At 52.2% G+C, this 12996-nt stretch overlaps 1 protein-coding gene across 1 annotated transcript in view; it reads left to right on the top strand.

Annotated features, from left to right (window-relative positions):
- The first annotated feature begins 6262 nt into the window (after nt 1-6262).
- SDCBP2 (syndecan binding protein 2) overlaps nt 6263-12996 on the top strand; it is a 17286-nt gene continuing 10552 nt past the window's right edge. Inside the window, exon 1 of the mRNA XM_065414706.1 lies at nt 6263-6337. The gene's annotated coding sequence lies outside the window, so the exon portion shown is untranslated. The remainder of the gene's footprint in view (nt 6338-12996) is intronic.

The following is a 12996-nucleotide window of genomic DNA, read 5'->3' as shown; positions in this document are numbered from 1 at the left end:
AGTCTCACGTATGACGCACAGCTCCTGCTCCGCTGAGGTCCTTCCCACTCGCCTGCCTCTGCCCTGTGTAGTAATTTTTGGTAAGAGAAATTGCCGCCATCACGTCCTCCTCCACCACATTAAAGTATCACGTTTTATTATTGCAATAAAATGCTTTATGCTGGCTTTTCTCAACTCCTGTGTCGGAGGTTTTTCGCTCGCCTCTCTGCCGCTTAGCCCGGCTGGCTAACAGCGCGCTGACACGGAAGCTGGGGGTGGAGGCAGCAGATCTGTGCGGACGCACAGCTGCCTTCGTTGGCTGAGGTGTGCCAGCTCTCTCCAGGGCAAGGCGTTTGAATTCGGTATCTCTGCCCTTTAGGCTCAGAGAGGCTGAGAACTTGCCTTCAGGCTGTTAGACGCCTTGAGTGTCAGTGACAGGGCAGCCTGCCTAAGTTCACATAATTGCATTACCGTAAAGCTATTAAAAGTATCACCTTGCAGGCGTTGAGGGGGCGAATTGCCTTCACCTAAGCACCAGCTTGGAGTGTTCGAAAGCCCTGGCTGGAATGGTTTATCCCTCGGTCTCAGGGCATTGGGCCAGGGCTTAGCGTTCCAGTTCTCAGCACTGTTCAGGGCCCCTGCATATGGGGCGGGGAGCGAGCCCCGTTTCTGCACGGAGGGGAGGGGGGTGGTACAGCCTTTAGCAGGGAGCACACAGGGCTCCTGAGGCCTTTGATTCCTAGCTGATTAGTGAGAACAGCAGCCACAAGCTCCGCCTGAAGCCGGGAAAGCAGAGAGCTGCTGGCGACTCTGCCCAGCTGCTAGGAATTGGGTCCTGAGTAGGGAAGGAGGTTGGTAACCCCTGCTGGGGAGAAGTTTGTCTGATTGTCACAAATGCAAAATGTTTGATGCCCCAAAGACCTTCTAGTTCCCTGCCTCTGTCATCTCTCTAACAAGTGCCGTGTCTTTCTCTCTGCCCCTCACCCCCCTTTTCTCTTCTGGTCACCCTCCCCTGTGTCCTGCTTGCCTGCGCGCGCTTCCTAACCCTTGATTACTTTTCTCTGTGCCGCACAGTGAATCTGGCCAGATTGTGTCACTTTTACTGCCAAGTGGGAGCAGCAGGAAATTTAAATTGCTTCTTGTGCAAATGGAGGAAGAAAGTCAGTGGAGGGTGAGTGTGGGGCTGGGAGCAGACACACTGCTGTACCCGTCCAGAGGGCTTACTCTGCACCGGGGGTACGGAGAGGAGACCTGATGCTACCGTTGGTGGACATCAGCGATACCAACGTCGGCGTTTGTCCGTGGGAAGGAGATCAAAGTTACACCTTGGACTCTGGTTTAGTGGTCCATCTCTCTAGCCTACGTCTGACAGTCGGGCTTGTGCTCACGCATAGCTGAGTTCACTTAGCTCTTGGGCCAGGGTGGTGGCTTCATTTTATTTATTTATTGATTTTTGGTCCAAGGGCATGAGAGGAATTTTGAGTCTTGAATTTGTTGAGGGGGGAAATGATTGCTAGTAAGCTATAGAGCAGGGGTAGGCAACCTATGGCACGCGTGCCGAAGGTGACACTCACGCTGCCTGGATCCTGGCCACCGGTCTGGGGGGCTCTGCATTTTAATTTAATTTTAAATGAAGCTTCTTAAACATTTTAAAAACCTTATTTACTTTACATACAACAATAGTTTAGTTAGATATTATAGACTTATGGAAAGAGACCTTCTAAAAATGTGAAAATGTATTACTGGCATGCGAAACCTTCAGTTAATCAGAGTGAAGAAATGAAGGCTTGGCACACCACTCCTAAAAGGCTGCCGACCCCTGCTGTAGATGGTACAGTCTTCAGCACCCTCATACAAAACCAAACAGCCCATAAACAAAAACCTGGGGGGGGGGAGGGATCTTTGTCTCTGTGTCAGGTGTTTTTGATCCAAAATGAGATTTGTTTACATCAGAACGCCCATATTGGCTCAGACCAATGGTCCATCTAGCCCAGTATCCTGTGTCTGACTGGTCAGTGCCAATGCTTCAGAGGGAATGAACAGAACTGGGCAGTCATCAAGTGATCCAGCTCCAGCTTCTGGCAGTCGGAGATTTAGGGACACCCACACCAGGGGGTGCATCCCTGATCATCTTGCTTTGGGGGGGGGGGGGGGGACCTGAAAATTTAGTTTTGGTTTGAAACAAACCAACTGTTTTTGGTTTGGGGATTTTTCAGTTGTTACTGGAAAAAATCCAGTCCCTGTCCAAAAGAGACTACCCTGTTCTGCAATCTGCGCAGCAGCAGTCCCGGCTCCTTGTGACTAGATCCGGGCCGTACTCCTGGCTCCTCATGAAATTGCCAAAGACCGCTGATGTTTATCAGTTTCAATAACATACTGATTGTTTAAAGCAGGCAAAGCACATGATTCGGAGTTGATTTCTTTGATAGTAGCAGAAGCTTCCCTCTCGAGGGTAATTCATCCAGCAAAGGACAGAATAGTCGTAATTACTAAAATGCTTCATTTAATGAATACTTCCCCCCCACCCCCGGCTTTAAATGTGAAATCATTACTGCTTTCTGTCCGGGCTCTCTGAGTGCCTGGTGCAAGCTCATTGGAAGAGCTGAATTCGAGTTGCCACATCAGGGTTTCCGCTGCACTATTCTCCACCCCAGAGCTGGGACAAGAGGAGGAGGATGCTGAGGATTGGCATGAGTAGGCTGAGCTGTTGGCATTCCCTTCATTGGGGGCAGTAAGAACTGAGGCTGGGCATAGCCTTCTGTGGCCTTAATGTTCAGGTCCTCCAAAGATCTGCTTGCCAGAGAGGGAAGGGGGGAGCTGAGGGTGCTAGTGAATGAGCAGGAAGTATATATCTAAATAGAATTCTGCCTTTGAGTCCCTTTATTTTCACTCCGCAAGCAATGGTGCAAAGTTGACTGAGCTGAGCGAAATCTCTGCTTTCCCCCTTCCCCAACCCCGCGACTGGGTTTGTTCCTGGAGAGCTGGCCGTTCCTGGCTTGGGAGGGGTGCTGCAGGGTCTGCTCTCTGTGCAGGGGGGGAGTTTGCCCAGCACAGATCTGCACTCAGGGGGACTCCCCAGTGTAAGTGCTCTGAATTCTGAGTGCTGCCATATGTGGACATCAAAGATCTCAACAGCTCAGCTTACAGGATTCTTCGGGGGTAAGAAAATAGCAGTTGACCCCTTCTCAAGCTCCATCAAAGGGGGAAATGGGCAGACAACTTCCAAAGAGCTTTGCCCTGGGAGAGGGAATGGAGATCTAGAGCAGCGAACATAAAGCCGCTTGGACAGAAGTCAGATTCGCACCCTGCTCTCATCGCAAATGGGGCCTGTTCACCTACAGCCATCGCTCCGTCACAGTGCGTCCTCCGTTGCCCTGTGACTTCAGCAGGGCAGTGAGTGGAGGTGGTGCTTAGGGATCTGGCCCCAGGAGCCATCGATTAACTGCACTATGAGCGTGGATCTCTCGCTGCCTTGTGAAGGTGGGTAACCAGTGGCGTGGCACAGCGGAGGAGATTGGGGTGTGGAGAAGTTGGGTGACTTGCTCAAGACCACGTGAGGAAGCAGTGGCACAGCTGAGCACGCTGAATCAAGCTTTCCTGAATCCCAGCTTCCTCGCCCGCCCATCCACCAATTATCCCAGGGGCTGAGTCCCTTCATCAGACAGCAGTTCTGTGCCTCGCTTCGAAATTGTCACAGTGCCAGTGATTCAGAGCTCGAGGGGGAGGGGGTGGGGGTGGGGTGGGGGGTTCCACCCTTTAAAATAGTGTCTGAGTCACCACCTCGGCTCTGAGCTCCTAACAGCGATAATGAGGAACTGATACTCTTAGCCCTGCTGCCTCACCTGGAAAGGCTTTGGCCTGTCATTAAAACCTGCCCCCCCCCGCCCGACTTTCTGAAGGCCTGTGCGTGAACTGGGGGTAGAGGAAATTGAGTGCAGGGCCGCCCAGAGGATTCAGGGGGTCTGGGGCAAAGCAATTTCGGGGACCCCTTCCATAAAAAAAAGTTGCAATACTATAGAATACTATATTCTCGTGGGGGCCCCTGCAGGGCCTGGGGCAAATTGCCCCACTTGCCCCCTCCCGGGGGGCCCTGATTGAGTGGGATTTTCTAAAGCATCTATGGGCACTTTTGCTCTCAAGCTACTTTGATGCCTGTGAAAATCCTGCCTTACATTAAAGCTAGGGCCAGCTCCATCTTCCTCTGAGCTGTTAGCCTAAGCCGCAGCGCGGAGCCTGCCACGCTGAATGCGTCAGCATGGCTCCAGCACCGCTCTGCTGCCCAGTACGGCTTGGCCAAAGCCCTGAAACTTCTCCCCAGGCTCAGCGGCCGGGTGCTGCTGCCGGATCCCAGGACAGCAGTGCCTTTGTCCTCCAGGCGCCTGGGTATAAACGCTGCTGCTCAGCGCTCCGTGCAGAAAGACCAACTCTAGGTGGGTGCTTGAGGCACAGATTAAAAACCAGGCTGCAGGTTTCTTTGCTTTAATTATTAACCAGCGCCTGGCAGTGCTGCGTCCTGCGGCGCCCCGCGGGAGTGTGTCTGTGCAGGCTAAGCAAAGGCAGTCTGGCTGGGCCAGTGGAGGCTGGTTTCTGGCTTTTGGGGGAGTTTATTCTGAGATCAACGATGGCTCATTTTTAGCAGTAAAAATGGCGTGTCAAGGTATTTTCCCTGGATTGTATCAAGCCCTGGCCTCCTGCCCTTAGTGAGGCCGACTGTTAGAATGGCACTCCCGGGCGCCCCGAACCCCCCACGCGGCCAGTTCTGGATAGCTTCTCGCGGGGTGTGTCCAGCCCAGCAGTGAGTTTTCGGTCCCCACCAGGATGCCAGAGCCCACAGAACAATTCACCTCCTGCTTTTCAGTCTACTTTTCCCCTTCCCTCCCTCCTTCCCTCTTTGCCCCTCCCCCCCTTTATGTAACAAACACATGAGTCACTGGGTGGTGAATCTAGCTCCATGCCATGTGTTTGACCTTTTGGTGCTGAACTCATGTTCTGCCTCCATTTATCGTGGCCGTGAAAATACTGTAATCTGCTTCCTTGTTTTCTATCGGGTTCATAAGTGACCCCTCTGGCTCGCAGCCCCAATTCCTGTGCTACTTAGCAACAGTTGCCATACAGGCCAAGTGTAGCAACGTTAAGCAAGCGCTGGCCGTGCCGTGTCTCTCAGCCCATTGGCCCTCGGATGGAGCCTTTCCACCCACGGAGCCCAGGTGCAGGACGACGGGTTTGAACAGGGAGCTGATGTCATGAGCAGAGCAGGGTGTCATACGTGGCTGTTCCCCCCGGGGAGCTGTCGAGCGGGGGCTGTGCTCGAAGGGAGAGCGTGGGAGTGAGTTGGGGTGTGGGTGGAAGGGCTGATGGACGAGGGAAACACGCAGTTCCCGTCTGTGATTGTCTCTCCCGCACCCCGGTGTATCTCCAGCAGTGGGAGTTATGCATGGTGCGAATTTGGTCGGGGGTAAGTGAAGGAGCTCAGAGGCCAGAAGCTGCCCCCCTGCTGTTCTCCCATGTGTGGTTCAGACAGCAGCTGCCAATCTCTGCACGCTGCCCCAGCAGCTCGGCTCTGGGAAAAGCCAGGCGCTCAATGCACCATGGGTGGTCGGATGGCAGTCCCGGCTCCCACCCGGCGACCTCTCCACAGAACTTGTTCCTCCAGGCGTGAGGGGCTCCGTGTTCCTGTTCCCGAGTGCAGGGCCCGAGGGAGGATGGCATCTATTTCTCTGCAACACCCATGAACAGCTCAGGGCAGATGACTCCTCCAGCACATCCCAGGGCCTCAGTCACGTCACGTCTATGCCTAGTGCACTGGGGCATGGATGGTTCATGGGCCCCATCCTGCTGCTGGAGAAGCCAACAGGATTTTTTTCTATTGGTGTCAATGTGGTCAGGCTTGGGCTCTGTGTCTGTGTCCAGGGCTGAGCACAGGGGTAGTGCTTAACAAGCAATCTGCCTAATTCTCTTGGGGGTAAGAGTCCAGCCCGGAAGGTGAGTCTGGCCAGTTATCCCAAGCAGTGTCCTGACGAGGGTGGAAGCCGAGAGCGGGAATCTCAGGGTGCCCAAGGCCTCTTATTCTACTCTTGCTAAAGTAGGTCAGGACGTTCAGCTGCCAGGAGAGAGATCAACAATGGCCAGCTGTATGAGCTCCATTGTTGTAGCTTTTTCCGGGGCTGGGCCTCTCTGAACAGACAGGGCCGGGTCCCGGCGACAGGATGCAGCCTGCAGGGACTGTGCGAGTTCACATTTCTCTCAGCAGGGTTTGCAGAGGGAGCCCTGGCTGCGTTCTGGCATGTGGCACGTAGATTCCCACATGCTACGCGACTGGCAGCAGCAGGGACACGACAGAGGGATGGACTCCTTCAAAGTAGGGATGGTTTTTCAAAGCGTCCTGGCACTTCTCGCTTAGTTATTGTCGGCTGGGTCACTTGGACACTGTCTGGGTAAATCTAATATATAATGGATAAAAAACCAAAATTCATTGTGTTACAAATAGAACCTCCAATTAGTGAGACGCTGAAATCAGATGCACTTGTCACTGTGTATGTGGAGTGTTTCCTTTTTGCTAAGTTTGGACTATAAATAAAAAGTGATCCTATCTTTTTTTTAAAAGCCCAGTAAGGGAAAAAGCCTGAAATGCATGGGAGTGTCTTTATTACTACAGCTCTTATAATGTTGATAGATTACTGTCTGATAGAGAGGCAGTGGGGGCAGGTGGATAGAGCACGAGTCAAGGACTCAGGGTGGGTTCTAGGCCCAGCTCCGGTAGTGGCCTGCCAGATGACCTTGGACAAGCCATGTCGCCCCTCTGAGCCTCAGTTTCCCCATCTGTAAAACAAGGATGATACTGACCAACTTTGTGAAGTGCTTTGAGATCCATGGATGAAAAGTTCTGTATGGCCCTGATCCTGTGAAGTCTTTGAAGGATGGTGGTTGGTAAGAGCTGGGTATTAGTACTGTTACCCAGGTGAGTATTTCCACTGGGGTCTGCATGGCTACAACGCTCAGCTTGCGGGATCAAGTTACTGCCAACTCCAGGTGCCCAAAAATCTTGGGCCAAGCCCCCTAAAATAAAGAGATCTTTAAACCAAAGAACTGTGGGTTTTGTGGAGATTTGCCTGCTGGTTTTTGAGCTTTTCTCTGCAGCAACAACAGCTAGAATGGTCTGTCTTTTTAAAAACTCAAATGGAAGCTGAGAGTCGCCCACAGTCCCAGGGCTCTCTCTGAGGCGCTGGGATTTAAGAAAAATACCAAGTCTCGTCCGACTCAATTGGGAGGGGGTGACACTCTACTGGTAGTTTCACTGACTTCAGGGTGGCTACCCCGAGTGCGTAAAGCTTTGCAGAGTCGGGCCGGGGCCTAAGTGAGCTGCAGAGGTAGGGTGACCAGACCAGACCAGACCTCCCAATATTAGGGGCTTTTTGTCTCCGATAAGCAACTATATGCCCCCTTCCTCTCTGAAAACAGACGTGCCTCTATTTTTCACACTTGCAATCTGGTCACCCTAGGTGGAGGCAGGGCTAGTGAAAAACCTTGTGCAAACGGGCCTGTGTGTGAACAGCAGGCAATTGTCAAAGGGTCATCACTCAGTCAAATCCAATTCAGGTACACCACAGCTCTCAAAGGCCTTTCTCCTCAAGAACAGCTAGTTCCTTGCCATAGTTAGCTTCTTACGCACAGGAGTTTTAGCTGTAAAGTTAATCGGAACAACTTTGTATGTTTTTGGGGGGGTTTCTTTGGTAGTAGGAGAAGTTCATCCCCCCCCCCCCCCTTCTACTCCAAAATGGCTCAACTCTTTCTTTTTTTTTTCCTGTTTTTTAACAGACCCCAAACCTGGACAATTTCAGTCCAAAAGGTGAAAGTTTGGGAAAGTTAAGATCAACCCAAAAGAGGCAGTTGCAACCTTAACTGCAGCAGTCCCTGCCCTCTGGCTAGCACAGATACGCTCTCAAAGCCCTGTGCTGATATTAACGAATCCATCAAAATAGCCTCTTCACTGTAGCCCCGTTTAGAATCGCTAAGAATCTCAGAATGAACTACAGAAATTCCTGGGTGAGGTTCTCTGGCCTGCGTTATGCCTGAAATCAAATGAGATTATCATGATAGTCTCTTCTGCTCTTAAAATCTGTGAAACAGAAAAATGTTCAAACACTTATTTAATGGCCAGAAATCAATTCAACTGCATGAGCAGGAGAGCCGGCTGGAGCGTGCTCTGGGCCGGAGACAGTCCCATCGCGGGCTGGAATGACGCCACCCCAACAAACGCCACCAGTGGCATGGCGACTGACAATACACTGAGCCAATGAGACACACGATACGACATAGAAGTAAACTCCTTGGTTGTGCTGTAATCCATGGGGTGGGTCACTGTTGCCTAGCAGCTGTTCAGAGGCAGCTGTTATGAAGTAACCTTTTCCTGGGTGTTGCCTGGCCAAGTGTGGCTGTGGTTTCTAGACAGGTTCACTTTCTGGCTCTCATGCCGCAGCAGGAGGCTGCAGTGGTTGGGCTGCAGAGGAAGGGGGCAACCTGGAAGATTTCCCTTTAATTTAACTCAAGCAGGGCAGGTGGGCTTCTGCAGTGCTTCCCGTGGAGTGTATCACTGCAGAATCTGAGCCTGTCCGGAGTTTTACAAACTGATCTCGGGGCTCAGCTACTGCCCTGTAGCAAGCCTCTCCCCGGGGCCGGCAGCAGGGCGTGTGCCTGAGGCTGTGACATAACCGACCTGCTGCCCAGCAGTGCTCTAGGCCTTGTGCTCTGTGGGAGTGGCAGGGCTGGAGATTCAGAAGCCAGTGTAGGCTACAGGCCGAGCTGGGTTTGAACGTGTCGGGGCAGCAGTAGTCGTGTGGCAGGCACAGCTGCTTCCAGCCGTGTCAGTTTCAGTGTCCGTTTTAATTTGAGCAATTCGGGGATCAGGACCCATTGATATCCCTAACAAAACTCCCCTTCTCTTCCACTGGCAACAGGTTGAGTCCCTGCATCCCAGGAGTCCTGCTTTGTTAAGGGGCCAGGATCCCCCCTTTCCTCGATGTGGCTTTTGGATATTTTTAATCCTGGCAGTTTAACCTTTGCTACAACCGCGGTCATAGCGAGCAGCGTCGGCTCAGCGCAGCGCAGGGCCAGGGGAACTCCTGCAGCATTTCCTTGTGGATTCAGCCCTGCAGTTTGGGGCTTGGCGACACTCTGACCTTGCTCCGGTTTTGCTCAAAGTGTGATGCTGAGAAAGCAGTGCAGGTCTGTGTGTGGACACGCTTATCTGGGCCAGCTAGGCCACTCTAAGCCAAGTTTAAACAGTGATAAAAGTCTCCACACTTTTGAATGAATGAATCTGGCCGGGTTTCTTTCACTGCCAGCCTGGCAGCTGGAAATCAAACCCTTTCTGGCTCAGCCAGAAAATCCTCAGGGGGACCCTGACTAAGCACGCTGTGGGTGGAGGAATGCAGCCCCTCCGGCCCTCCCGTCACCCCTGCAGCTAGCGACGGGTTCCTCTCACAGACAGAGGCCCGGGTTACAGCATGGGTGTTATGGAAAAAGCTTATCAGGGCTTCAGTGGCAGTGACGCTCTTCCGGGGCACTCCTTCCCACGGCTGCTGCTAAGAATAGCCCGCTCCCCATGTGCCTTCCCCTGGCTGAGGTCCCCTCCGGAGTGCCGTCCCAGAGCCAGTGGGGCAGCATTCCAAGGCCTTGGAGAAATGACTCCTGTTGTCTAACACACCCAGAGGGCGTCAGGGTGACGTTGCACACAACAGGGTGGTTTTGCTAAAACAACAAACAGGTTCCTGCACCCCTGGTATTGCCCCTGATTTTGTGCCCAACATCAGAGCAGCAGAGAAAATCTGGGGGCAGTTATGCCCTGACAGTTGACCCTCGCTCCCTGATCCTTTCTTATTTATGCTGCGGTTTGCCCTATGCAAAAATACTTAGCAGCCTCTTTCCCCCTTTGTTCAAACTAAACACACCCTTTGTAACCAGGAGGAAGCTGACCACAAGGGGGAAGTTCATTTAAATGCTGCTCAGACCACATTTGCATTTAACCTGAGCATGAACCTTGTGTTCCCTTTATACCTTTGAATTTCAGTGTGTGCCCAACACCCCTAGATGCCATAGAAATCCACAGCCCACCTCCCCTTTCACATCAGAGGGACCTGGTTGATCCACCGTAATGAATATTTGTGAGGACTTCTAGGCCACAAGCACCATTACAAGACCGTCTCACCAGCTACTGATTTTTCTTCTTGGTTTCAAAAGCCTCATGGAATTACCACGTTGGCTGTTGCGTAGGCTGTTGTAGTGAAGGCATGTGATCACTCCCCCAGCGGTGTCATACCCACGTGCTCATGTCCAGAGACAGAGCAGTGTCTAGCAGATAAGCACAGGCCTGAGCATCAGGAATCCTGGGCTCTGCTCCTGACTCTGCCACTGACTCGTGCAGCCTTGAGTAACTCAGTTTTCCCATTTGTAGAATGGGCTTATTAGTGCTGCCTGCAGTGGGGGTGGTGAGGATGAATTAACATTGGGTACAGCTGCATCTAGGGTGACCAGATCAGAGGAAGAACATATCGAGACACCGGGAGGGCGGGGGGGGGGGGGGGGGGGGGGGGAGTGAAGTGTGCTGCCGGCGGAACAACAACAACAACAACAAAATATCAGGACAAATTGCGTCCCGACCAGAGAGCGATTGGGATGCGGGACAAACAGCTAAACATCGGGACAGTCCCAATTTTATCAGGACGTCTGGTCACCCTACCTGCATCCAATACCAGACTGGGGGCAGTTCTAATGCAAAGAGGGGAGAGCAACAAAAACCACCCCACTGCATTCTTGCATACACCCCCAACTGAACAAAACTACCCTGTCAGAGAATGAGTGTGCAATGGGGCAGTCAAACATTAGCTGTGCAACAGAAGATTAGGGTGTTAACAGATCACTCCCCGTTCAAGCCCAAAGGTACCAGCTCTAGGCATTGTGCTGGGGCATAGTGCTGCAGGAGTAGCACCTGGAGACTGTGCACAGCAAAGGGAAAGCAAACGTGGTAGGAGACACCCTGGCCAGAAAAGAGAGTCCAGACCTGCACCCGCAGGCTAACCTACTGCATCAATGTCAGGGCGGAGGGGTCACATAGACGCCCCTTAGCAAAGGGTCCCCTGAGCTTTGCAAACAACTCTCACCTCAGACCTGACAAACCCACTACACCAAACACATGTCTTACAGGCTATTGATCCATGAAGAGTCACAGGTAGCTACAGAAAGCTCAGAACTTGTCAAGCATCACAATCATTACGAGATGTATGTATGGGTAATATTTAAGGAGTAACGTATTTATATTGAAAGTGTGCTTTATAGACTGGGGGCTAGAAATTAGACCCAGGGGATAATGTGTCTCGGTGATGGCCCATTCGGGCAGCGTGGTGGTGTCACCCCGTCCTTTTTAGCTGGTGATGTAATGCATGGCTCAATTGTGTAGCCTTGTGCAATACAAGTATGTTCAATGGAAAAAAACACCAGATGCAACAGCAAACAAGTGAAACCACTTGAAGGTGAAAAAGGAAACGCATAACAAGGCTGGGGTTCGCCCTGGCTGTTTTCACTATAACACAGAAGAGGGAGACACACCCTGTATCCATTCACTAAGGAAACCCTTTGGGGAGCAGGGCTGTTTTCATGGCCTTTTGGACTCCTGGGAAGCCAGCCAGCTCAGCAACAAACTGAATTTTGTGGGGAGGGGAGAAGGACCTACTTTATTAGCTAGGAAAGGGAACTGTTAATAAGAGTAGGCTGAGGTTGGTGTTTTGTGATTTTGTTTTGTATTGTAACCATTTGTTTCCACCAGGCTCTCTTGTTTCTAGTTAAAGCTTTATTCTTTCTTAAATCAACCTACTTTTGTTGTATTATACATGCTCACAAGTGCTGTGTGCTATACAGGAATGGTGATTTAAGATAAACCCAGTCAACTGGGGTACACGGCACCTTTGGGGGCAGAGGGCTGGGATTTCTGTGAGTAGCCAGTGTCAGGGGCTGGATATCACAGGGGGACGAGTCAAAGGGTCTTGAGGCCTGGGGCGCACATATTGTTAACCAGCAAGGCAGAGCCAAGGCTGGCATAGCCCAGCGGAGAGGGAGTGGCTGATAGGAGCTGCCACCCAGCCAAGAACAAGCGAGTCTCCCGCACTAGTCTGGAGCCAGGGGTAACAAGGTGACGCACAGTCCTGGGTACCCCGAGAACCGTCACAGTGTCATTGCAATGCTGAGCATTTAGAATAGTATGTAATAAATTAGTATCCAGGGACACACTGTCCCTGACTGCAGGGCTATGACACCATCAGGCTTCGTGCTGCAGAAGCAGCAACTGGAAGTAGCGGTGATACTCCAGAGCACGGCCGGAGCTCTTTAAAGCCAATGGAATCTGACGTGCATTTCTCACCTTCAGCAACTGGGCAGTCAGGCAGCTCCGGTATTAACTGCACCCTGGGTGTGTCTGTTTGTGTTGCTTTGTATCAACGTTACCAGGCCACACAACTTGCAGCCATGGCCCCAAGTGCAGATTTGGGGCCATTGTAGCTGTTCTGTTCTCACCAGGCTGGCTAAGGTACCGATCACCAGGCTGCCCCAGCCCTCGTGTCTTGTCGCTATCGGTGGTGCCCAGGCTGTGCGACGTGCTAGACAAAGATGGGATGTCGTTGCCAGAGAAAACAGGGCTCTCTGGGGGGAAATAAGACTTTGCAACAGCTTTAAAAATGTCCCAAATGGTCACATGCAAAGATGCAAAGAATTTTCAACGACTGCGCTGAAGCATGGGAGCGAAGGGTTGTGTATCATCAACCCCAGTGTAGCGCTGGGAGGTGACTTCTCAAGGCCACAGCGCGGGTGTCAGCACCAGGACTTAGCCCTGGTCCCCTGGTCCCCGCAGCACTAGGCCACACTGCCTCCCCAAGGGGGCACCAGTGGCTGACCTAGACCTTGCAGATAGGCTAGGAGAAGCGGTTCCCCCAGACTAGACCTGCCTTCCAGCCAGATCCTGAATCCTGGAGC

Source organism: Emys orbicularis, chromosome 12, assembly GCF_028017835.1.
Source record: "Emys orbicularis isolate rEmyOrb1 chromosome 12, rEmyOrb1.hap1, whole genome shotgun sequence".
NCBI classification, from domain to species: domain Eukaryota; kingdom Metazoa; phylum Chordata; order Testudines; family Emydidae; genus Emys; species Emys orbicularis.
The sequence above is the reverse complement of the archived record's forward strand: the minus strand, read 5'-3'. Positions and strand labels throughout refer to the sequence as shown.